Consider the following 26,808-nt stretch of genomic DNA (forward strand, 5'->3'; position numbering starts at 1 on the left):
TATAAGGACCGTTTAGTTGATGGTTTTGGTACTGTCAGTTAAATTCATCAGCAAATATTATATTCAAAATATTTTTTGTTATACAGCTAGTTTATAAGGTTTTCTTAAAAATTTTTGACAAAAATCTTTGCAAACTTTATGCGATTGTTGAATATTTTTTTTAAATAGAGCATAAAAAGCTTAGAATAGGAACGTAGGAAAAAGCTTAGAATTATTAGATACTCAAGATTATTTCAGTATGTGTTGTTCGTTTGTTGTACAAATTCGTTGCATATTAATTTTCAGATCAAGAATACTCAAAGGTGTCGTGGAATCGTCTTGTTGATCAATCGCGCGCCGCAATATCCATTGGTGGCAATTGACTGTGTTGGCAAAAGATATGCTGAACTGTAGAGGAAGAAACATTTTTTTAAATTTAATAAAATCAAAAAATGATAGTTGTGCTAAAAAGGGGTAAAGTATTGTATGTTAAAGTATAGCAAAGTCTCAGCGGCCTTGTCCTGGTGAAAATTGAGTTTGAATAGGTCTCAATCTTCATTCTCAGAAACATGTACGAAGGTACCGTAAGATATTAAAAATACTCAACGCTTTTTTTGAAATAACTTCAAAAAAACTCGCATTCAAACCGGTGTCCTATCTCTACTCCTGTTTAACTTCTACATATCAATAGCTATCTTCACCACCAGAAGGAGTCACTATTGTTTCCTACACCATATGGTCGCCAAGCCTAAAGATTACCCACTGGTAGAAGCTACAGGCCTGCAAAAATACTGCCCTCAGAACCGCCACGGGCTGTCTCCTATACCCAGGAACCTGGGCATCCCAACAGACATCTGATTGATGGCGGTGCCAATTTCCTAGATGTTCTGGTCTCCGCGACGGCAACCCCCCGACGGGTTTCATCGCGCCATGTTGCCAGGTCGCAAATCCCAATCTACCGGGTACCCCAATGCTTGCTCAAGGACGCCAAGTCCCAAGGCCACAACAGCAGTTGCGTCCACCAATTGGTAGTTTAGCTAACACAACATTGGCGTCGTACTTGGCTAGTTTATTGTACAGAATACGCCATTCAGCATCAACAATTTTCCGATACTCTTGAACATTATCAATATGTACTTCAGCATTGTCACGCTCAGCCTTGAATTCCCATTCTATATTTAATGCGATTTAAATTTTTTGCATGACGTTGGATCCACAAAAGAAAAGTACAGCGTCCACAACCATTTTAAAAAAGAAATATTTTTGTTGATGAATAAGTTTGGAGGGCATTGCTGTAGCAGCGCATTTTTCCAATAAAGCACGTTGTTGTTCCTTTGATTGGCGCTTCGACATGTTCAGCCATGTCATATTTTGGTCATGCATAATTGTAATGCTTTGCGTATAGTTTTAATGATGATACGTGCATGCACGCTTTCCTGAACATATGGCTTAACTTGTTTTAAGATTTCACATGCTTAAAGTACTACTGAAGTGGTGCCATCGCCGACCTGATAAGAGAAACATTTTTATTCTACACATTCTAATATAACAAAAAACTTACCTCAGCATTTTGAGATTTGGCGATGTCGACTAGAGTTTTACGGCTGGATGCACAATATCCAATAGTTTCATAATGGTTGCCCCATCATTTGAAATTGTGGCCCTACCACTGGAATCAACAATATATTTGTCCATACTGTGTGAATCCAATGTAGTGCGTACAGCGTCCACCATTGAATGCGAGGTATTGATGTTGGATATGAGTTGAGGTTCTACCTTAAGAGCTATCGGTACCCAAATATTTTTTACACAAAAACTCATGTACCCAATACCAGTTCAGGACGTTCATATTTATCGACACGCTGTCCGGTGTGGCCCAAATGTTGGAAATATTCAGTTGGCACTGTTGAGAAAAAATATTGTCACGGATATTAGCATCACTAAGTTATCCCATCACTAAGGCGATGATAAGGCCATGCCAAGCAGTATTCACATCAATAATTCAATCATTATGTATCTACATAAACGAATAAATAATTGCGTCTACACATATGTACGTATACGAGCATCGGAGCGGCAATGCACAAACATATGCATATATCTTATCTGAGTTGTCACAAGAGAGAGCAATAATTTGTGCACGTAGTTGTGGCTGGCGATTTTGTAGCCGAACTAACTAGTAACTTCTGGAAACCGAAGAGCCTAGAAGTATGCAGCGTAAACTATAAAAGCGGGGCAGGCGAGTAAGAAGTAATTCAGTTTGAGTTGAGCTATCAATCAGTTTGATTAGGCACGAGATCTGGCGGCCAATAGTAGAGTTTCATTTGAGTTATCAATCAGTTTGGTTATTAAGCCAGCGAGTAGCAAAGTATAAGTGTTATTGTGAAGTACTTTAATAAAGGCCGTTTTTCTATTATTCAATATTGGAGTTATTTATTCAACAGTTTAGTGATTCGAACTTAGCAGAGGATTGCAAATAAGAGGATTTGCAGCAAATTCGTTACAATTGGTGTCAGAAGAGGAATTGTTGAATAAATTCCAGAGGACATGGCAAAGTTCAGTGAATTGAAGATCCAGCAACTAAAGAAGGAGTTGGAGAGCCGTGGATTGAATACAAGCGGCATTAAACTTGAACTTCAGGCACGGCTACGAGAGGCAATGGAAGCGGAAGGAATTGATGTGGAAGAGTATGACTTTCATCTTGATAGCGAGGAAGTAACTAAAATTGAAGAGAAAAACGAAACATCGCAGACAGTTACGAGCACAGACTTGAACATGATTTTGGCTGCAATATCTGCTCAAACATCGACAATGTCATCACATATGGAATCCCAAGAGACACGAATAACATCGAAAATTGAAGCACAAGAAACACATATGTCAGAAATGTCGACACAGATTACATCAAAGATGGAGACACAACTGAAAGAACAAGAGGCACGCATAACAGTACAACTCGAAGCGCAAGAGGCGCGTATATCATCAAAACTCGAAGCACGTATGGACGAGGAAATAACACAGTTTGAGGAAAAAATCGAAGCCGAGTTGGATGCTTTGAGAGGTCGTATACAAGAGTTGCAATTAAACCGCCCAGCTGTTTCAGCAAGCAATCCAAAGGTAAAAACACCATCATTTGACGGTTCTGTTCCTTTCCAGGTCTTCAAGCTACAGTTTGAGAAGACCGCAGCAGTGAACAACTGGAATGCGGAAGATAAAGTTGCTGCACTGTTCATGGCGTTGAAAGGGCCTGCAGCTGAGATTTTACAAACCATTCCAGAGGGCGAACGGAAATGTTATGAAGCATTGATGGGCGCTCTAGAGAGACGATACGGAACTGAGCATAGGAGACAGATATGCCAAATGGAGTTGCTGAACCGCTTCCAGAGACCTGGTGAAACATTGCAAGAGTTTGCGTCGGATATTGAAAGGCTAGCACATTTAGCAAATGCGGACGCACCCGTGGAATATACTGAAAAGGTAAAAATCCAGAGTTTTATAAATGGCATAGGGGACGCCGAAACAAAGCGGGCTACATATGCGAATCCAAAACTAACATTTGCTTGAAACGGTATCGCATGCTCTGATTCAGGAAACAGCGTCGCTTCTGTGTAAGCCAGTTTTCAAAGCACGCCGTGTGGAAGTAGAAAGGCCAGAGTGGGTAGACACAATTTAGGAAGCACTGAAGGGATCTCAACAGATGAATGCCGGGGTTATTAAATGTTTAAAGTGCGGCAACTCAGGTCACATTGCACGTCATTGCGATCTTGGTCCTAATAGTTCCAACAATGTGGGTGGCCGTAAACGCAAAGCTGGCGAAAATGAGCAAGAGCGTGTCGAATGTAAAGAACGAAAACTTGCCCCGGCTATTGAATGTCCTATGATATCTGTGTCGCAAATTGGAAGGGAATCAAGCAGTCTTACCGTCAGAGGGAATGTGGATGGTAAAGAACGTGTACTGACTGTAGATACGGGCGCATCTCATTCCTTGATCCGATCTGACTTGGTCATCAGGAGAGTAAAGTCATTACCTGGAGCAAGGTTGCGTACGGTCACAGGCGAATATAATCAAGTCCAAGGCGAAGTGGTATGTGAGGTATTAATTGGGAAAGTCATGGTTCTACACAAATTCACCCTCAACCGTGCGTTCCATTGGTGAGATGGTAAGTGTAAAGGACAAAGCTTTTGTTTTTAATAAATCAGCTGTTGCAGGTATGCAATAAAAAGGCCTGGAAACGAGAAAGATCAATGTAAATGCCAAACAAAAAATTAATTTCGAATATCAATACCTAACGTAACGTGGCGAGGAGTTACCCTGATCTTGTACGACATATTTTGTGGTCACCAATGGTGGTAATAAACCCTGTTCATTAGTAATAAAAGCACCACCAGCGCTATTTTATTTTCAGCGATAACGCTTTTTAACTTAACGGTATTGATATTCGAAATTAATTTTTTGTTTGGCATTTACATTGATCTTTCTCGTTTCCAGGCCTTTTTATTGCATACCTGCAACAGCTGATTTATTAAAAACAACAGCTTTGTCCTTTACACTTACCATCTCACCAATGGAACGCACGGTTGAGGGTGAATATGAGCCACCCATTGTAAATTTTGGTAAAAATGGGTCCAATTAGATGTAATCGTTTGCAAGGCTAAAATGCAATTTGTAGATGCTGGTCGTCGTTTCCTATGTTAATGTAATATGTAAAGTAACAACAGATGGTAAAAAAAAATCTTTCACTTTTACTTGTGTTCATTGATACATATTGTAACGAATTTGCTGCAAATCCTCTTATTTGCAATCCTCTGCTAAGTTCGAATCACTAAACTGTTGAATAAATAACTCCAATATTGAATAATAGAAAAACGGCCTTTATTAAAGTACTTCACAATAACACTTATACTTTGCTACTCGCTGGCTTAATAACCAAACTGATTGATAACTCAAATGAAACTCTACTATTGGCCGCCAGATCTCGTGCTTAATCAAACTGATTGATAGCTCAACTCAAACTAAATTACTTCTTACTCGCCTGCCCCGCTTTTATAGTTTACGCTGCATACTTCTAGGCTCTTCGATTTCCAGAAGTTACTAGTTAGTTCGGCTACAAAATCGCCAGCCACAACTACGTGCACAAATTATTGCTCTCTCTTGTGACAACTCAGATAAGATATATGCATGTGTTTGTGCATTGCCGCTCCGATGCTCGTATACGTACATATGTGTAGACGCAATTATTTATTCGTTTATGTAGATACATACTTACTTACTTAATTGGCGCTTAACCGTCTAAACGGTTATGGCCGTCCAACAAGGCGCGCCAGTCGCTCCTTCGCTCCGCAAACCGGCGCCAGTTGGTCACACCAAGGGAGTTTAAATCGTTTTCCACCTGGTCCTTCCAACGGAGTGGGGGCCGCCCTCTACTTCTGCTTCCATAGGCGGGTTCCGATAGAAACACTTTCTTGGCCGGAGCATCATCTTTCATTCGCATAACATGGCCTAGCCATCGCAGCCGCTACGTTTTAATTCGCTGGACTATGTTGATGTCTGCGTTTAGCTCGTACATCTCATCATTAAATCTTCTTCGGTACTCGCCATCGCCAACGCGTAGAGGTCCATAAATCTTTCGAAGAACTTTTCTCTCGAACACTCCCGAAGCCGCTTCATCTGCTGTTGTCATGGTCCATGCTTCTGCCCCATATAGCAGGACGGGTACGATAAGTGACTTGTAGAGTATGATTTTCGTTCGCCGAGAGAGGACTTTACTTTTCAATTGCCTACCTAGTCCAAAGTAGCATTTATTGGCAAGATTGGTTCTTCGCTGGATTTCAGTGCTGATGTTGTTGCTAGTGTTGATGCTGGTTCCCAAATAAACGAAGTCTTTTACTATTTCGAAATTATGGCTGCCAACAGTAGCGTGGTTGCCAAGGCGCATATGCCCTGACTCTTTGCTCGATGACAGCAGGTACTTCGTTTTGTCCTCATTCACCATCAAACCCATCTTTACCGCTTCTTTTTCCAGCTTGGAGTAAGCAGAAGCAGAACTAACAGCGCGGGTGTTTCGGCCGATGATATCAATGTTATCAGCATATGCCAGTAATTGCACGCTTTTATAGTATATTGTTCCAGTGCGGTTAAGTTCTGCAGCTAGTATAATTTCCAGCATCAAATTAAAGAAATCGCACGATAGGGGGTCACCCTGTCTGAAACCTCGTTTAGTTTCGAACGGCTCGGAGAGGTCCTTCCCAATTCTGACTGAGCTGATGGTGTTGCTCAACGTCATTTTGCACAGCCGTATAAGTTTTGTGGGGAAACCAAATTAAGACATAGCGGCATATAGGCAGCTCCTTTTCGTGCTGTCGAAGGCGGCTTTAAAGTCGACGAAGAGGTGATGTGTGTCGATTCTCTTTTCACGGGTTTTTTCCAAGATTTGCCGCATTGTGAAAATCTGGTCGATGGTAGATTAACCAGGTCTGAAGCCGCACTGATAAGGTCCAATCAGCCGGTTCACGGTGGGCTTCAATCTTTCGCACAATACACTTGAAAGGACCTTATATGCGATATTAAGAAGGCTGATTCCACGATAGTAGTAGATACATAATGATTGAATTATTGATGTGAATACTGCTTGGCATGGCCTTAGCATCGCCTTAGTGATGGGATAACTTAATGATGCTAATATCCGTGACACTGCCCTCCACCTAAGTCTGATCGTCCCGATCAGACAAATCTCCCGATCTAACTGCCGCTAGCATCTCCAAATGTACCACTCTTCTAATCCGTGGTTTCCCAGTGGTTTGTATGCGGTAGATGGTATCACTGATCTTCTTCACAACTTTGTACGGGCCTTCCCAACAGCACCGAAATTTGGCTGGAACACCTTTCCGCCGGTGAGGGTTGTTTAACAGTACCAAATCTCCCGCCAAGAAACCTTCCGAATTAAAGTTCTTGTCATGCCAGTGTTTCATCTTACTACTCATTACCCTGGGCCGTTCCTTCACACTCTATTGTTTGGTCAATGAACCACTTCATAGAGCTTGCGCTGGACGGATTTGCTTTGCATAATCGGTATCGTTCCCAGATTTCACAACAGTAGTGCGCTCCGGCTTGAAACTACACTCGCATTCTTTCTCGGAAATTCGTTGCTTCGTTTTCCTGCGTCTTTTAGGTTTTGTCAATGCCAGTGTTTCTCTCGCAGGTACTTTTGATTTATTTGGCCCATTCGATCTATCAACTTTTGCCTTTGACTTTCGTGGTCTTTGTCGAGTCTTTTCCACCAGTACCCGATTACTGCTGAACCCTTTTTCCAAACTAAAGTTAAGTGGTATGTCCTGGTTCTTATAGCGCATAATTTTTCTCCGCATATCGATCCTGACGTCATTGTCAACCAAGAAGTCCACTCCCAATATGACTTCATCAAAGATCTCCGCCACAACGAATTTGTGTAGAACCATGACTTTCCCAATTAATACCTCACATACCACTTCGCCTTGGACTTGATTATATTCGCCTGTGACCGTACGCAACCTTGCTCCAGGTAATGACTTTACTCTCCTGATGACCAAGTCAGATCGGATCAAGGAATGAGATGCGCCCGTATCTACAGTCAGTACACGTTCTTTACCATCCACATTCCCTCTGACGGTAAGACTGCTTGATTCCCTTCCAATTTGCGACACAGATATCATAGGACATTCAATAGCCGGGGCAAGTTTTCGTTCTTTACATTCGACACGCTCTTGCTCACTTTCGCCAGCTTTGCGTTTACGGCCACCCACATTGTTGGAACTATTAGGACCAAGATCGCAATGACGTGCAATGTGACCTGAGTTGCCGCACTTTAAACATTTAATAACCCCGGCATTCTTCTGTTGAGATCCCTTCAGTGCTTCCTAAATTGTGTCTACCCACTCTGGCCTTTCTACTTCCACACGGCGTGCTTTGAAAACTGGCTTACACAGAAGCGACGCTGTTTCCTGAATCAGAGCATGCGATACCGTTTCAAGCAAATGTTAGTTTTGGATTCGCATATGTAGCCCGCTTTGTTTCGGGGTCCCGTATGCCATTTATAAAACTCTGGATTTTTACCTTTTCAGTATATTCCACGGGTGCGTCCGCATTTGCTAAATGTGCTAGCCTTTCAATATCCGACGCAAACTCTTGCAATGTTTCACCAGGTCTCTGGAAGCGGTTCAGCAACTCCATTTGGCATATCTGTCTCCTATGCTCAGTTCCGTATCGTCTCTCTAGAGCGCCCATCAATGCTTCATAACAGTTCCGTTCGCCCTCTGGAATGGTTTGTAAAATCTCAGCTGCAGGCCCTTTCAACGCCATGAACAGTGCAGCAACTTTATCTTCCGCATTCCAGTTGTTCACTGCTGCGGTCTTCTCAAACTGTAGCTTGAAGACCTGGAAAGGAACAGAACCGTCAAATGATGGTGTTTTTACCTTTGGATTGCTTGCTGAAACAGCTGGGCGGTTTAATTGCAACTCTTGGATACGACCTCTCAAAGCATCCAACTCGGCTTCGATTTTTTCCTCAAACTGTGTTATTTCCTCGTCCATACGTGCTTCGAGTTGTACTGTTATGCGTGCCTCTTGTTCTTTCAGTTGTCTCTCCATCTTTGATGTAATCTGTGTCGACATTTCTGACATATGCGTTTCTTGTGCTTCAATTTTCGATGTTATTCGTGTCTCTTGGGATTCCATATGTGATGACATTGTCGATGTTTGAGCAGATATTGCAGCCAAAATCATGTTCAAGTCTGTGCTCGTAACTGTCTGCGATGTATCGTTTTTCTCTTCAATTTTAGTTACTTCCTCGCCATCAAGATGAAAGTCATACTCTTCCACATCAATTCCTTCCGCTTCCATTGCCTCTCGTAGCCGTGCCTGAAGTTCAAGTTTAATGCCGCTTGTATTCAATCCACGGCTCTCCAACTCCTTCTTTAGTTGCTGGATCTTCAATTCACTGAACTTTGCCATGTCCTTGTTGTCCTCTGGAATTTATTCAACAATTCCTCTTCTGACACCAATTGTAACGAATTTGCTGCAAATCCTCTTATTTGCAATCCTCTGCTAAGTTCGAATCACTAAACTGTTGAATAAATAACTCCAATATTGAATAATAGAAAAACGGCCTTTATTAAAGTACTTCACAATAACACTTATACTTTGCTACTCGCTGGCTTAATAACCAAACTGATTGATAACTCAAATGAAACTCTACTATTGGCCGCCAGATCTCGTGCTTAATCAAACTGATTGATAGCTCAACTCAAACTGAATTACTTCTTACTCGCCTGCCCCGCTTTTATAGTTTACGCTGCATACTTCTAGGCTCTTCGGTTTCCAGAAGTTACTAGTTAGTTCGGCTACAAAATCGCCAGCCACAACTACGTGCACAAATTATTGCTCTCTCTTGTGACAACTCAGATAAGATATATGCATGTGTTTGTGCATTGCCGCTCCGATGCTCGTATACGTACATATGTGTAGACGCAATTATTTATTCGTTTATGTAGATACATAATGATTGAATTATTGATGTGAATACTGCTTGGCATGGCCTTATCATCGCCTTAGTGATGGGATAACTTAGTGATGCTAATATCCGTGACAATATTTTTTCTCAACAGTGCCAACTGAATATTTCCAACATTTGGGCCACACCGGACAGCGTGTCGATAAATATGAACGTCCTGAACTGGTATTGGGTACATGAGTTTTTTTGTAAAAAATATTTGGGTACCGATAGCTCTTAAGGTAGAACCTCAACTCATATCCAACATCAATACCTCGCATTCAATGGTGGACGCTGTACGCACTACATTGGATTCACACAGTATGGACAAATATATTGTTGATTCCAGTGGTAGGGCCACAATTTCAAATGATGGGGCAACCATTATGAAACTATTGGATATTGTGCATCCAGCCGTAAAACTCTAGTCGACATCGCCAAATCTCAAAATGCTGAGGTAAGTTTTTTGTTATATTAGAATGTGTAGAATAAAAATGTTTCTCTTATCAGGTCGGCGATGGCACCACTTCAGTAATACTTTAAGCATGTGAAATCTTAAAACAAGTTAAGCCATATGTTCAGGAAAGCGTGCATGCACGTATCATCATTAAAACTATACGCAAAGCATTACAATTATGCATGACCAAAATATGACATGGCTGAACATGTCGAAGCGCCAATCAAAGGAACAACAACGTGCTTTATTGGAAAAATGCGCTGCTACAGCAATGCCCTCCAAACTTATTCATCAACAAAAATATTTCTTTTTTAAAATGGTTGTGGACGCTGTACTTTTCTTTTGTGGATCCAACGTCATGCAAAAAATTTAAATCGCATTAAATATAGAATGGGAATTCAAGGCTGAGCGTGACAATGCTGAAGTACATATTGATAATGTTCAAGAGTATCGGAAAATTGTTGATGCTGAATGGCGTGTTCTGTACAATAAACTAGCCAAGTACGACGCCAATGTTGTGTTATCTAAACTACCAATTGGTGGACGCAACTGCTGTTGTGGCCTTGGGACTGGGCGTCCTTGAGCAAGCATTGGGGTACCCGGTAGATTGGGATTTGCGACCTGGCAACATGGCGCAATGAAACCCGTCGGGGGGTTGCCGTCGCGGAGACCAGAACATCTAGGAAAGTGGCACCGCCATCAATCAGATGTCTGTTGGGATGCCCAGGTTCCTGGGTATAGGAGACAGCCCGTGGCGGTTCTGAGGGCAGTATTTTTGCAGGCCTGTAGCTTCTTCCAGTGGGTAATCTTTAGGCTTGGCGACCATATGGTGTAGGAAACAATAGTGACTCCTTCTGGTGGTGAAAATAGCTATTGATATGTAGAAGTTAAACAGAAGTAGAGATAGGACACCGGTTTGAATGCGAGTTTTTTTGAAGTTATTTCAAAAAAAGCGTTGAGTATTTTTAATATCTTACGAAGTACCTTCGCACATGTTTCTCAGAATGAAGAATGAGACCTATTCAAACTCAATTTTCACCAGGACAAGGCCGCTGAGACTTTGCTATACTTTAACATACAATACTTTACCCCTTTTTAGCACAACTATCATTTTTGATTTTATTAAATTTTAAAAAATGTTTCTTCCTCTACAGTTCAGCATATCTTTTGCCAACACAGTCAATTGCCACCAATGGATATTGCGGCGCGCGATTGATCAACAAGACGATTCCACGACACCTTTGAGTATTCTTGATCTGAAAATTAATATGCAACGAATTTGTACAACAAACGAACAACACACACTGAAATAATCTTGAGTATCTAATAATTCTAAGCTTTTTCCTACGTTCCTATTCTAAGCTTTTTATGCTCTATTTAAAAAAAAAATTCAAAAATCGCATAAAGTTTGCAAAGATTTTTGTCAAACATTTTTAAGAAAACCTTATAAACTAGCTGTATAACAAAAAATATTTTGAATATAATATTTGCTGATGAATTTAACTGACAGTACCAAAACCATCAACTAAACGGTCCTTATAAATATTGTAATCACATAATTTAAAACAAAATATTACTATGAGTACCTACGTTTATTATTGCAAAATCACGAAAAAAAGAAAATTGCATAAAGTACCCTCAATGTAAAATTATTCCACTGAATGTATATATCGCATATAAAAAATGTCAAAACTGAAAAAATTTTAAATCGGTATTTAAGTGTAAATCGATCCATGAAAGCATCGTGAAATAACTTTTTTTTTGGTAGTTAACGTTATCGTTTAGTTAAGAATTTTGTTATTTCTGTTGTATAAATCAACATTCAACACAAAGCTTCTCTGATTATGAGTTGCAATACTTTTTTGTTTAGGTTTCGATATGTAAAATTACATATTTTTGTACACAGTTCTAAAATGTAAAGGAAAAAAAATTTTTTTTTTTTTGATAAGAATTAATAGCCTTTATATTAAATAATATATTTTTAAATTTTTGAGCTGAAGGCCAATTTAAATAAAAACATCGGAGAGGATAAGGAGCTCCAATCTATACGACAAGGATAGCTATAATCTAGCGTTCACGTACAAAAATACACTAAGGCAAGTTTTCAATAACATAAAGGATAAGATTCCCCAAGTTCGGGAAATCTGACGTAGTTTATCGAATCCCATGCAACGGCGACGGGTCCCGCGTATGCGAGAAGTTATATGTGGGGCCAACAAAACTCAAGCTCATGACAAGGATTTCCGGTCACAGGTCAAACATAAAATTAAGGAACAGTTTTTCAGGAAATAAGACGGCCCTATCTGCCCACTGTAAATATACAGGACATCACCCTGATTTTGAGAACGTAAATATATTGGAGAAGGAAAAACATTACCAAAAACGCTATACCTTAGAAATGCTACATATATTGAACACTCCTAGTGAAAAACGAATTAATTTTAAAATGGACACTGCCCACTGTGCGAGTGCTTATCGCAATTTGATTTTGAAACAACAACAACATACACCGCGCTCACTTAAATAAGAATATCCAGCATCCAGCATACTTCAAGACAACAACTAAGCAAAAGGGGGTTGATATACATACTAAGTTATGCCTTATTGTTACATGTATTGTATTATTGTAAAATTTTTGTTTATACTTACTGTTCTTGAAAATTTGTTTACATTTGCGTTATTCTGTACATTTGTTTATTTTTCATGCTTTCGCTTTTTGTACCTTCAACACAGATTTTTGGACATTGCTAATTTAGCCGATAGAACATATTTATATGAGTAAGTCGCTTATTATATGTATATACGTAAACATTATGATGAATACGTTCTAGTGGTTTGTTTTTTTTATACCCCTAGTCCCGAAGATGGCTTTAGAATAAAGCCGAAATATCGACAAGAATAAATTATACAACTATAATAAAAAAAGTTGTGTTTTTATTTAAATTGGCCTTCAGCTCAAAAATTTGGAAAAAAATGTATATTTGCCTATTAATTAAATTAATGAAAAGATATTGTTATATTAATGATATAGAGAAGCGCCAACATGAATGCAAGTGGTTTCAAACCTCTGGTAGGCAATTCACCACTTTAACTGTCAGAAAAAATGTTAAATTTTTCATTTTATGTAAACAAATTTTGAAAGTTGCAATTGAAGTTCTGAAAGCTCGGGAATTTCAATTGAAGTTCAAAAAATTACAATTGAAGTTCACAATTTTCAATAGAAGTTCAGTAAATTATAATTGAAGCTCAGGAATTTCAACTGCAGTTCAGCAAATTACAACTGAAGTTCAGAAAATTACAATTCAAGTTCAAATATAATTTTCTGAACTACAAACAGATATTCTGAGCTTGAATTTAAATTTTCTGAACTTGAATTGAAATTGTTGAACTTAAATTGTAACTTTCGAACCTCAATTGCAGCTTTCTGAACTAAAATAAAAAAGGTATAGCATTAAAATTGGCGAATTACAAGTCAACTTACTCAATTTGTCAATTGCCTACTCGCGATTTGATGGTTTACTGCAACCAATAGTTCTGTTAGTTCTTCTCTTTTGTTTTCTATATCATTAATTAATTTATTTAAGTTTCCCTTAACTTTGTATGCATACAATCGCATACAATAAAATTTGTATTTATGGCTCACCAGCAAGACTGAAAAACTATTCCTTCCTTATAGTTAATAATTTACAATTATTATATATAATGTAATATATTATAAAAATGTTGAATAAAAGAAATGTTAATGGATTTGAATTAAAGAAATGTTTTATTTATATAGCAGTATAATCCAAGTAAAAAAACGGTCATAATACTAGTCAAAAGGCGGTCATATTAACGTGAAAATACTGTAAAAATACTCGACAAGTTACAGGTATATAACTTAAAATATGACTGCCATAACGTGAATGTAAGAACAGTACAGCACTATAGCTTGTTTACATTTCGATAACCTAAAACCGTATATGTGTGAGCAGTATGGACAATCACATAAATAGGTACGACGGAATGGACTGGTCACGAAAGTTACCGCCGCCCTGTACAAATGCTACTTAACGATTTACGTGTTCCATCGACACAGCTTTTAGTCATTTTCCTAATAAATTTACGGGCACATTTTTGCTGGGTAATTGGTGAACAAGTTATTGGTGACGATTAAGTAATCGATGAGGTAACGGGTACTTGTCTTGTAGGGCCATAAGCAGGTCCCTGCACATGGTCAATCTACTACAAGCGCCTGTCAGAGGGTCAATATGAATATAAAAATTTCATAAATATGCCATTCAGCGTTCAGCCACCTAATCAAAATTAATTTTTTTTAAATAAAAATTAAAATTCAAATAAATATAAAAAAAAATCCATTCTGGCACGGAGACACGTCCTCTTCGTCTGGATATAATATTTAACCTCATAAAGTTAAAATCTGGAACAGAGACTTGGCCTCTTTGTCCAGATGGAAAATTAGTTGTCACATAATACAAGAATATAAATCCAATCTGGCACGGAGACACGTCCTCTTCGTCTGGATATAACATTTAACCTCATAAAGTTAAAATATGGAACAGAGACTTGGCCTCTTTGCCCAGATGGAAAATTAATTTACATTCGTCGAAATCTGGAACGGAGACGTCCAGACTACGAAAAATCTCGGAACAAAAAAAGATAAATACAGTCCAAATATGTATACTGTATAATGTGCGTTGAATTATAATCCGTTCTTGTTTTCAGCTTTAATATGTTGCTTCTTTTTCCTACAGCGGCTACTATGCAAACAAGTCCAGGCGTGATCAGCAAAAAAATTTCCACTCAATAATACAAACATATTGGCGCATAATCATAGTCAAAATAAAATAGGTTTTAAATTTAGTTCCAGCTTTTTTGACAGATAGCTCATAGAAAATTATATCAAAAAGCTGCAACTAAATTTAAAATCTATTTTATTTTGACCATGATTATGCGCCATTGTATCTAGTTTTAAGTAATACGTGCGCGTGACAGGTTCAGCATGACCTTCCTTCATTTTAAGATGTTGCTTACCGCAAGGGGGCCGGCATGTTTAGGTCAGGACCTAAATATTTTTATACTGCAAACACGGCCACTTTAATACATAATTTATTTAGTGCAAATACATTCATACATACTTTCATGTACTGCACACCCACATGCATACACATTCATGTATGTTCACATATATGCAACACTAACACGGGTAACTGAGTTTTCCATCGGATAACAAATATCCCTTGGAAAATCCCCGCACGATCTCCGGTTCGACAACACGGAGATCACTTTCCATTTGGCTGTTCAATTTCAACCACGAAGGAAGAAGGTCAACTGCTGCGGTCCCGCCACATCACAATTTATGCCAAGGTAAATTAATTGCACCAACTTAACAAATAATAAATCAATTATTATACCATATTAATACTGAAATTATTTGTGTTTTCTTTTCCTTTTAATTATATTGGACCTCCGCGCGCCGACCGTTCTGCGAGGCCAACACGTTTTAGACTCAAATTTCTGCATGTCTGCTTCTAGCTAATTACAGAAAAAATTTACTTTCTTCATTGCTCATATTAAAATAAAAAGTTTCGTCGTATTACATACTAACGGTTCTTTTTATAATTTTTGATGGCACGTACATCCTTATTATAATTGATTCGTATATTTGCTGCTTTTCAGTTTCCTATAATAACGACAGCAATACATTAATTTAATAATAATTAACTCAAACCTTATGTAGCTCATGCAACTTTACAAATATGCAAAATTTAATATACGATTAAATATCAAAAATAACATTTTGGGTAGCCTGCAATGTTTTATAATCCTTGTCCAAATTTCTTTCGAAAGAGCCATCTTAAAAAGCGAAATAGTTTCAAAAATATTCATAATATGTACTTGAAGGGTTAATTTTAAAACTCCGAATTTTCCAAATCACCACATCTGCCACGCCAATGAAGAAGTTGATATGAAAGACAGGGCTGTTCAACGAGCCGTCATCATACTTTTTTTCATTATTCTGAAATTTACGAATTTATTACACGTCAATAAGAGACTTGAACTTATTTCATGAAGCAGACTGTCATAAAAAATGTTTTAACAAATTTTTAAAACTCTACTTTCGCAAAAAAAAATGTTTTCGTACCATTTTTGGTAGTATTTGAGCATTTTTGTAGTGTATGATTGGTACTGAATGCATGACTTCACATAACAAAAATGTGAAATCACCTGAGTGCACATCATTTCAGTATATTCATTTCTGCAGTCTGATTTAGCATTCTCTACAATTGCATGCGATGCTGAATGAGATCCTTCTTTCTCTGCATGACTGCATAATTAACAAGTAAGGAAGGCTAGGTGTAACCGAACATTACATACTCAGGTGAGAGCTTTGGAGACAAAATAAGGGAAAATCAGAATTTAAGAAAATTAACCTAGGGTAACCCTGGAATGTGTTTGTGTGACATGGGTATCAAATGGGAGGTATTAAAGAGTATTTTAAAAGGGAGTGGGCCATAGTTCAATAGGTGGACGCCATTTCGGGATATCGCCATAAAGGTGGACCAGGGGTTACTCTAGATTGCGTTTGTACGATATGGGTATCAAATTTAACGTATTAATGGGGGGTTTAAAAGAGAGTGGCCCTTAGTTGTATATGTGAAGGCGTTTTCGAGATATTGACAAAAATGTGGACCAGGGTGACCCAGAACTTCATCTGTCGGGCACCGCTAATTTATTTATATATTTCATACCACGAACACCATTCCTGCCAAGATCCCAAGGGCTTTTGATTTCGCCCTCCAGAACTTTTTCATTTTCTTCTACTTAATGTGGTAGGTGTCACACCCATTTTACAAAGTTTTTTCTGAAGTTATATTTTGCGTCAATAAAGCAATCCAATTACCATGTTTAATCTCTTTTTTCATATTTGGTACAGAATTATGGCATTTTTTTCATTTTTCGTAATTTTCGATATCGAAAGTGGGCGTGGTCATAGTCGGATTTCGGCCATTTTTTATACCAAGATAAAGTGAGTTCAGATTAGTACGTGAACTAAGCTTAGTAGAGATATATCGATTTTTTCTCAAGATATCGTGTTAACGGCCGAGCGGAAGGACAGACGGTCGACTGTATATAAAAACTGGGCGTGGCTTCAACAGTTTTCGCCCATTTTCACAGAAAACAGTTATCGTCATAGAATCAATGCACCTACCAAATTTCACAAGGATTGGTAAATTTTTGTTCGACTTATGGCCTTAAAATTATTGTAGACGAATTAAATGAAAAAGGATGGAGCCACGCCAATTTTGAAATTTTCTTTTATTTTTGCATTTTGTTGCACCATATCATTACTGGAGTTGAATGTTGACATAATTTACTTATATACTGTAAAGATATAAAATTTTTTGTTAAAATTTGACTTAAAAAAAATTTTTTTTAAGTGGTCGTGTTCGTCCTCCGATTTTGCTAATTTTTATTTAGCACACATATAGTAATAGGAGGAACGTGCCTGCCAAATTTCATCATGATATCTTCAACGTTACAGCTTGCAAAACTTTTAAATTACCTCCTTTTAAAAGTTGGCGGTGCCACGCCCATTGTCCAAAATTTTACTAATTTTCTATTTTGCGCGCCTACCAAGTTTCATCGCTATATCCGTTTTTGGTAATGAACTATCGCACTTTTTCGGTTTTTCGAAATTTTCGATATCGAAAAAGTGGGCGTGGTTGTTGTCCGATTTCGTTCATTTTAAATAGCGATATGAGATGAGTAGCCTTGAGTTCCGCTCCTGTCTTGGCCCAACCAGACTTTTCCAAGGAATTTTAAATACAATGCGACGCTTACAAATTAGGTGTTGGCGGAGTGTTGCTCCAGGTCGATGATGAGGGCGCTGAGCACCCAATCGCGTTCGTGTCGAAAAAACTGAATAATGCTCAGCGCAATTATATGGTAACCGAGCTGGAATGTCTCGCCGCCATAATCAGTGTTTCCGAACCTATGTTGAAGGATTACCGTTTCGGATTATCACGGACCACTCCAGTCTCAAGTGGTTAATGACCCAAAAGGACTTGAGTGGGAGGTTGGCGAGGCGGTCGCTCTTACTGCAAAGATACGACTTTAAAATGGAACATCGTAAGGGCAACCTAAATGTAGTACCAGATGCGCTTTCGCGGTTTGATGGCGATGAGTTGACTTTCACTACCACACCCGGGGAAATAGATTTAATCTCTCCCGAATTTAGCAGCAACGAATATTTTGACTTGATTCGGACCATCACCGAAAACGAGGAATCGCTTCCAGATTTACGAGTGGTGGACGGGGTAATTTTCAAACGAGTTAAATTTCGTAAGGGGGTGGAAGGGGAAGAAGACTCGCTGTAGCGATTATGGTTGCCGAAAGTGTTGAATGTGGAAGCAGTGAGATTAGCACATGACGCTAACCGGAGCTACCATGGCGGGTGGCAGAAAACCTTAGAACATGTTATGCAGCAGGCTAAGGACGTCCAGGACTACGTCCAGCGTTGTGACACCTGCAAAGCGGTAAAACCCACTAATCAGCAGTCGAGACCGCCTATAGAAAATACCTTTGCATCCGAGAGGCCATTTCAGCGATTATATTGCGATTTCCTAGGGCCGTATCCGAGTATCATAGTACTAGACCATTTTTCAAAATACGTTTGTCTAAAGCCCATGCAGAGAGCCATCACTGTTGACGTTATAAATTACTTCGCTTCAGAAATTTTTGCAGCTGTAGGGGTCCCTGAGTTTATTCACAGTGACATTGGTAAACAGTTTATCTCTAAGGAAATGAACCAATTTTTAGTAAATTACGGGGTGACACACGTGAGGACGGGGTTATATTCTCCTCAAGCGAACGCATCCGAGCGCGTTAATAGAGAAATTGTTTCGAAGATTAGGATTTTCCTGAAGGATAAACCTGACCATACCGATTGGGATAAGCATATACTGTTCGGAGAAGTGATTTTCATACGGCGATTCAGTGCTCTCCATACCTTGCATTATACGGCCAAAATATGGTCCAACATGCCTCAGCGTACAGTATATTAGAGAAACTCGGCAGCCTTCGGGAAGACCAGGTTACGATAGTGAGCAGAACGGACAAGTTGCCTAATATTCTCGAGCAGATCCGTAGAAATTTAGATCGGGCCAAGGATAGGGGGATAAACACCTGTAACAAGCGCTCTAGGCAAGTCAACTACAAGGAAAGCCCAGAAGTTTTCCGGAAAAACTTTGCCTTAAGTAACTTCAAACAGGGCATTAACGCCAAATCCTTGCCAAAATACCTGAAGTGTCGCGTGCTCCGAAAAATAGGCAATGCACTGTATGATCTCGAGGACCTCAGCGGGAAATTGAAAGGTCGCTTCCACACTTCGGATATTCGTCCACAAGGAACCAACAAGAACATTTTTTTTGCAAAACTACAATTTGATTTTTTTTTTTATATAAACCTACCAATCGGACTTTTTTTGTCTGAGCGTTTTGACGGTCGGGGACATCTCGCCCAGTATTCTTCCCGAGAACTGACCTCACAGGATGTTCACACGCGTACTCACCGAGGACCGTGAACACCCTGGCAGTCCACGCTTAGGTCGGACTAGCCTTTCGGAGTTTGGACGAGTTCACCTTTTTTTTCGTTTTGCCTTTCTGTGGGGGCCATAACCACTAGAAATCATCTTTCGGAGTTTTGACGAGTTCTCCATAACAAATGTCTAATTGCCACAAAGCCCTTTTAAACTAGGAAACAGAATTAATTCCCAATTTGACTTAACTTTTTTTTGATGGACCTATGTTGCCCGGCTAGCTTCGTGATAGGACTTTGAGACTCTTATCTCAGGGGTGAGTTGTGCCCCACGTTGCTTGTCGTCGGAGGTCCCTGGCAGTGGCTTCCCACAGATGGTCCGGTTTCCTGTTCGCTTCATCGTCAGGTCTTCAAAGCGAAGCAGGTTTGTTACGGTCTGCTGTTATGGTCTACGGTTACGATCCACTTGGGAGTGTTTTCGTCCGAACACACCTAGTGACTGGTGATGGGACCAAAAGTTGCGATGCAAAAGTATCGAAAGAAACAAAAAAAAAATCGGCGGTCACTAGCGGGGAGATAATCACGAGTTTCCGGCTGAGGTAGAGAAGAAAGAAAATTAAGTCGAGCAAAAAAGAGGAAAACACCACGAATGCACGAGTTTCCGGCTGGAAAAGAAAAAGCCAAGAACTGAAATTAAAACGAGAGGGTTAAAAAGGAAATTATTACAGCCATTCCATCCGATACCACAAACCGCAGCAGCAAAAAGCCCCGTAAATTAAGCGGCAAATATATGTAAGAACTGGAAATAAGGTACATCGAATGATCTGCGGCATCACCAGAGCAATGGATGCAACCACATTAGTAGCAACCGCAATAGTTATAGTCGCGGCCAAACACAATTGCCACTAATGCGTCGTACACAGCAACGAGTAGGTGGCGTAGAAGCAACGAATCGAGAACTCAGCAAATAAATGTTAAACAACCGCAGAAGCAACAAGCACAAAGGAATACCCAGAAACAAAAAGAACAACAACGTCACCAGTAACCACGCCGGCAGAAGCCCACGGTACGTACTCTGGTTGCCCATGTAAGTACCAGACACTGGGTGAGTCCGTTTTTTTTTCTTGCTCTAAAAGGCGTTGATACTTTGCCTTTTGCTTGTGGGTCGTGCGTTATGTACCCTATTGTATGAAGTCCTGTCAGAAGGCAACCCATCATTGTCCTATTTGTGATGCATTCATTGGCACCTATTCAAATTGGGTTCCAGTAAACTAAAACCGAAAAATTCTAACATGTCCTCACTAAAGCCAGAGCAGGAAAAGTTTCTGTCTTAAAGAAATCAAAAGACAGCGCGGGTATAACTCGGGTGGAGGTGGTAGCTTTCACATTACAACCTCCCAAATACGTGCCCATAATGTGTTTAGACATATGCGCGCCCATACTTGCTATTATATGTATTCAATCCAAATACGACACCAGTAATTATTATTTGTAATGTGTCACATTCATAATACGGCAGCATTAACGATTATGAAATTGAAATAAACTTCCTACAAATATTCACTTGCATGTACACCCAACAAAAAAATGGGTTGCGATTTTAAGTAAAATTTCGGAAACATGATTCAATGCAATTTCTATTTATGTATATTTTTCTCTGCATACTACCATGCTTTGTACGTGCAAAAACCAATTTAAAAAAAGGAACATTGGAATTATCTGCCAGAAAATAGATTGTCATATCAAGGCGGTAGACTTCGCTAAATCGTAAATATATTTTCAACATATAAATCCAACTAAATTATATATTAATGCAATCAACTTTATCCTTAAAACGTAAAACGTAGATTATGATTGAAAAGAGTACTTAAATGTTTTGAGAAGCGTAAATAGTTACGGTATACCTAATTTGAAAGTCTCGGATTATTAAATTTTAAGCCAAAGTTTAATAATTATAATGATCAGCTAAATGAGATACTATTACGTACTTTTAGCTTATAGAACGGTTATCTACTTTAGTATTTACATTTAAAAAAAAAAAACATTTACCATTAAATACATAACTACTCGTATAAGATATCTTCTGAATCACTGTCCAATATTAAAGAGTTTGGAAATTTGCGTTCAAATTTTTTTGTGCGTTAAGTAGACTAGAAACACAAACCTGCAAAACAAATTAAGCATACAAACAAATGTTAAATAAAGGAAAGAAAACGTAGCCATTTTATGACTATATATTCTGTGAGAAATGAAATCAAATCCATCAATTTCCAAATTACTTGTAGTTTTAATTAAATGAAAATCGTAAATAAAATAAACAAAAATAAAATAAAGTAAACTAAAATAAAATAAACTATAATAAAATAAACTAAAAAAATAAACAATTTTTTTTTTGTTTATATACTCTTCCGCCCCCTTTAATAATTATTAATAATTGTACTTACCAATAAGCTAAAAGCGTACAATAAGAATTTAGCCTCTGTTTCGCTAGTAGAGTAGATGGAAAATTTAAATGAATTTTGTAACCATGATTATTTTTTAATGTATCTCAAATAAATTGTAATTAGAATGGGAATGCTGACGTCGCCCTTTATTTAGAAGGTATAGGGTAAAACAGTTGAGGGGCCACCGAAATATAGGTGCGTGGCCAGGGTTTTGAGGGTGGGATCAGCACCGGGCGTCGCAACAACACCCGCGGCGCCCCTATGTATATTCGGAATTTTTGTTTTCTTTTAATTTTTCAGCGTTGGTAACCGGTCATGTTCGGTTCGGTAAATTTTTTTTGCGGTTATCTTTTGAATTTAAATTTTTGAATGTTAACGGTCTGTCCGTGACATCCGGTTTGGCCGGATGTTGTTTTAGTTTAAGTCGGTCTCTGCGCTTCTGTTGGTTTTTTTTTTTTGAATTTGACAGCTGTTAGTTTTGATAGGCATAATATGACTTTTTTTCTGTTTATGGCGCAAGAACAGTAAGGTTGGCAAGGACCCGCCCTAGCCGACAATGACTAGCCACTGTGCACCACAACATCATGCCGACCGTCTTCCTTACTGCTTCCACCGAAAATGCGTATGCATAACAGATGGCGCCCAACGTGGGGCCAGAGGCGCTGGTCTCAATGGTCAGTTCGGGCACCGTGTGAAGTTGACCATTCCACCAGTCCGAGGTGAGCAGCCACAGTAGCAGCCACCTGCGTTGCGGGGGAATGGTTGACGGATCAGGTTGTCCGGACTGGTCATCGGGGGCAGTAGTCGAAGGCGCCATGTGACTTAACGTCAGTCTCCGGATTTTTATTCTCACCCGGTGAGGCAGTGCTGCACGCACTTAGTTTTTTTAGTAAATGGGGTTTTTTTTTGTTTTCCCGGAAGTTGTCCGTAGTCGGCTTTGGAATAATTTTGTCCGCTAATTGGGTTTTTATTTTTTTTTCTAATGTTTAAATTTTTATAGTTTTTTTTAGTTTCCGTTTTTTTCTGCCGAATTTGTGATGTCCAGTGTGAGTGTGTGTGTGAATTGCAAGAACCCCAGCTCAACCCACGTCTCAGGTGGTAACTCAGAACACCACCTGGATTGTGACGGGTTGAGCTGGGATTCAAAGTGGCACTTCTTCCTGTCCCACCAGACTGGGGAGCGGCTCCGAAACCGCTCCACCTATTGCGGCGGAGGCAGGAGGGTTATCCAGTGAGAATGGACGGGAGGCCTCAACACCCCCAACCAGTCCCAGGGGCGAGCCCCTGGTGACTGCCCCTGCGTTGCGGCTGGGCATGTTGAGACCAACCCGTGTGTACCTGGAACTGACCCTAGTGGCCCCAACCAGTCTCGGAGGGGGGCCTTAAGACCCCCTCGCATTGCGGTTGGGAGCACTAGGCAAAAGTATGAATGGAGCTGTGTTTACATTTTTTTTCTTTCCCCTGTAGCCTACGGCCTTCTAAGGACGGGATGTCAGCATTCCCATTAAAACCTATATCGCATATTTTATTAACTAACCACCTTTTTTTCAGCTTTTGGAAATTTTTATTTATTCGATACGATTATCGATAAATGATTGCATTAATTCTCGCGCAATTTTTTTTATATAGATATATACATTTTTTTTCAACAAACCATCGTTTGGAAACATAAGTTTTTTTTTATCATACTAGGATTTAATAACCGCAATTTTTTCACCGTATTATAATGTCGCGCGACCAGTCATTTGGGCAACCGGGCCAGAATACTCCGTTCGGGAGTGCCGGAAATTTTCGAGGGCACCAGCACCGGGGCGTTAATAATAGGGGGGCCTTTTCCAAGGCCTTGGTGGTGCACACCCCAGTAGGGGGGCAATACGGAAATCCCGCGGGGATTCATACAGGCTCGGACCTGAACGACCACCGCGAAAATTGGAATAGACTCGGGGGTACCAGTAATTTGAACGCGCCCCTACTAAACGCGCATGATATCTCGGGGCTAAAGACCAATGTGTCGACCTACGCACCAGATGAAGCTGGTGCTTTACCACCGAATTATGGAATGGGAAATATAAGAGAAGCTGCAAGTGACCGGACGAATACTCCGGGGATTCATCACGAAGCCCCTCGTGGGGACTCGTGGGTAGAAGTATTACACCAGCTGTTCAGGACGTCGCAGAAAGAGATGCGGAGGGAGATGGGGTCAATCAGAAACAATATGGACCAGCTCAACGCCGCTCTCGAATCTGCGCAGCAAGCAATGAATCAGAACCGGAACGCGAATAGAATAGACCGTAACCCACTTCCAACAGTAGCACCACCGGTGTACCCTGCTCCGAGCAGCATAGTAGTGAAACCGCAGGAGTGGAAAATCTCGTTCGACGGCACTGGAAGCGTGGCAGATTTTCTTTTTAAGCTGAACATCTTGTGTGAGCGCACACAATGCACGGACGAACAAATAATGGCTAGTTTCCATCTATTTCTTTCCGGGGGGCCGAAGAATGGTACTGGCTGTTCACGAAACAAAACCCAAATGCGACATATGCCTTTTTGTGCTACTCCTTAAAAAGAGAGTTCGGTACTTTGAAAACTGACCACGAGATCATGATGGAGATCTCCATGCGCAAGCAAAAAGCAAGTGAGTGCTATGACGTGTTCCACACGGACATAATCTTCTTGAACGCGCGCTTACGAGAGCCAATGTCGGAGGTTCTACTGATTGACATTATGGAAAGGAACGTCAACAGTAGCCTTAAGCTGATGCTTTTCGACGCAGATGTAAGGACCCTTCATGATCTACGCGATGTAGCACGCAGAGGTGAACAAGTGCTGAAGGAAAGCAAGCTGTTGGGAGCCACTTACCCAGGACGACATGTGAACGAAGCACGTGTGACAACCCCGGACATGAAGAGCGAAGGCGAGGACGGCGAAATGGATCCGCAGATAGAGGCGCTGGAATATCGACGCAACAGGAGACCGGACTATTCAGGAATCCAATGCTGGAATTGCCAGGCAATGGGTCACTCCTATATATACTGTGAGGAACCCATTAAGTATACTTTTTGTTTTAGATGTGGGTATAAGGGTGTATTTACTCCTAAATGCCCTAGGGACCATCGCAGGCAGGGAAACCAGTACCCGAGCGAGAAGGCGGGGGAACCTCGTTCGGCTTCATAGCTCCTACACCAGCCGGTGCTCGAGGCGTCGTCCAGTGCACCGAACCAGAGGGTGAATCTCTGCACGGTGGTGGTGAGCTTCCGAGGTGCAGTAATACCCTGGCAGAAGAACCCTCAAACGTGATAATAACTTACCCTGACAGTACGGACAATTCGAATAGTTCTGAATCCGAGAGTCAAACGTCTTCATCCGCGATGGGCGAGCCGATCAAGATTCTGCGACGCCAGCACAGGGATGTCGCTTGCCAAACGCAATTTTCACCAAACCTAGAAGAAAGGGAACATAGGTATGAACAAATAAGACGTACCCTTTTTGAGCAATACCCTTTATCGGACAATATTTTGAAGTGCAGGAAGAGATACCACAGGAGGTACAGGAACGTAGACTGCTGCAAGCCACCACTTTAACGCTTACAGAGGATGAAAGGCCTCTTGTAAAGGCTAAAATTAAAGATAGTTTTCTTGCAGGGTTGTTGGACTCGGGAGCCAACGTCTCCATCTTAGGAAAACATGGATTAGAATTTCTAGAGGATAACGGCTTCGATTATCAGCCCTTACATGCGTTCGTATATACCGCGGGCGGCAACAAGCAAACAATTTTAGGCTCAGTATCTCTACCGGTCACCTTCAAAAATATCACAAAGGTTATTCGTTTTTACCTTGTTCCTTCACTTCTCCAAGAAGCGTACTTCGGGGTAGATTTTTGGAGAGCATTTGCGTTAGCTCCCGAAATATTGCCAAGCGTAGAGTGCATAGAGATTAGACCTGAGAAGGAAGAAGATCTTAACCTCCATGAATTGTCACCAGCCCGGAAATTATAATTACAAAAGGTCATCGAGATGTTTCCTTCGTACGAGAAGTTAGGCCTAGGGCAAACTAAATTAGTGGAGCATCACATTGACACCGGTGATGCAGTTCCCATAAAAAGCAAACATTTCCCTCTTTCGCCACCGAGGCAAGCCGAAGCTTTTAGCGAACTAGACAGGTTACTCGAATTAGGAGTTATAGAAGAATCAAACTCTGCGTGGTGTAGTCCTGTAGTACTGGTCCGGAAACTAGATAAAGTTAGGCTGTGCATAGATTCCAGGAAGGTCAACGCGGTGACTAAGAAAGACTCGTACCCCTGCCTCATATCAACGGCTTATTGAGGACTGAAGGATACGCATTTTATTAGTGGCATTGATCTGCAGGACGCATTCTTCCAGATCAGACTGACAGAGTCCTTCAAGGAAAAAACATCATTCGCAGTTCCGGGGAGGCCTCTGTACCATTTCAAGGTAATGCCATTTGGTCTGTGCAATGGACCGCAGACTATGAGTAGGCTTATGGACAAGGCAATCCCTTCGCGTCTGCGAGAGAACGTCTTTGTCTACCTGGACGACCTGATGGTATGTAGCACTAATTTTGAAGACCACCTGAAATTGCTAGCGGAAGTGGCCAAATGTTTGAGAGACGCAGGTCTGACAATAAACGTGAAGAAAAGTAAATTTTGTCAGAAGGAAATACGCTACTTAGGGTACTTGATAGGCAGCGGGTATCTGAAAGTGGATCCGGTAAAAATAGAAGCAATGCAAAACTTTCCGATCCCTAAATCCCCTCGGCAGGTGCGTAGATTTGTGGGCATGACGAATTGGTACAGGGCGTTTATTACCAATTTTGCTGACTTGGCAGGTCCCTTGACCGACTGTTCA

The 26,808-nt window shown here is 40.3% G+C and overlaps 1 pseudogene; it reads left to right on the top strand.

Moving 5' to 3' along the window:
- Window positions 1-9,700: 9,700 nt before the first annotated feature.
- Window positions 9,701-26,808, top strand: part of LOC137238199 (uncharacterized) — a 48,479-nt pseudogene continuing 31,371 nt past the window's right edge.

Source organism: Eurosta solidaginis, chromosome 1 (genome assembly GCF_040869045.1).
Source record: "Eurosta solidaginis isolate ZX-2024a chromosome 1, ASM4086904v1, whole genome shotgun sequence".
Classification (NCBI taxonomy): Eukaryota; Metazoa; Arthropoda; class Insecta; order Diptera; family Tephritidae; genus Eurosta; species Eurosta solidaginis.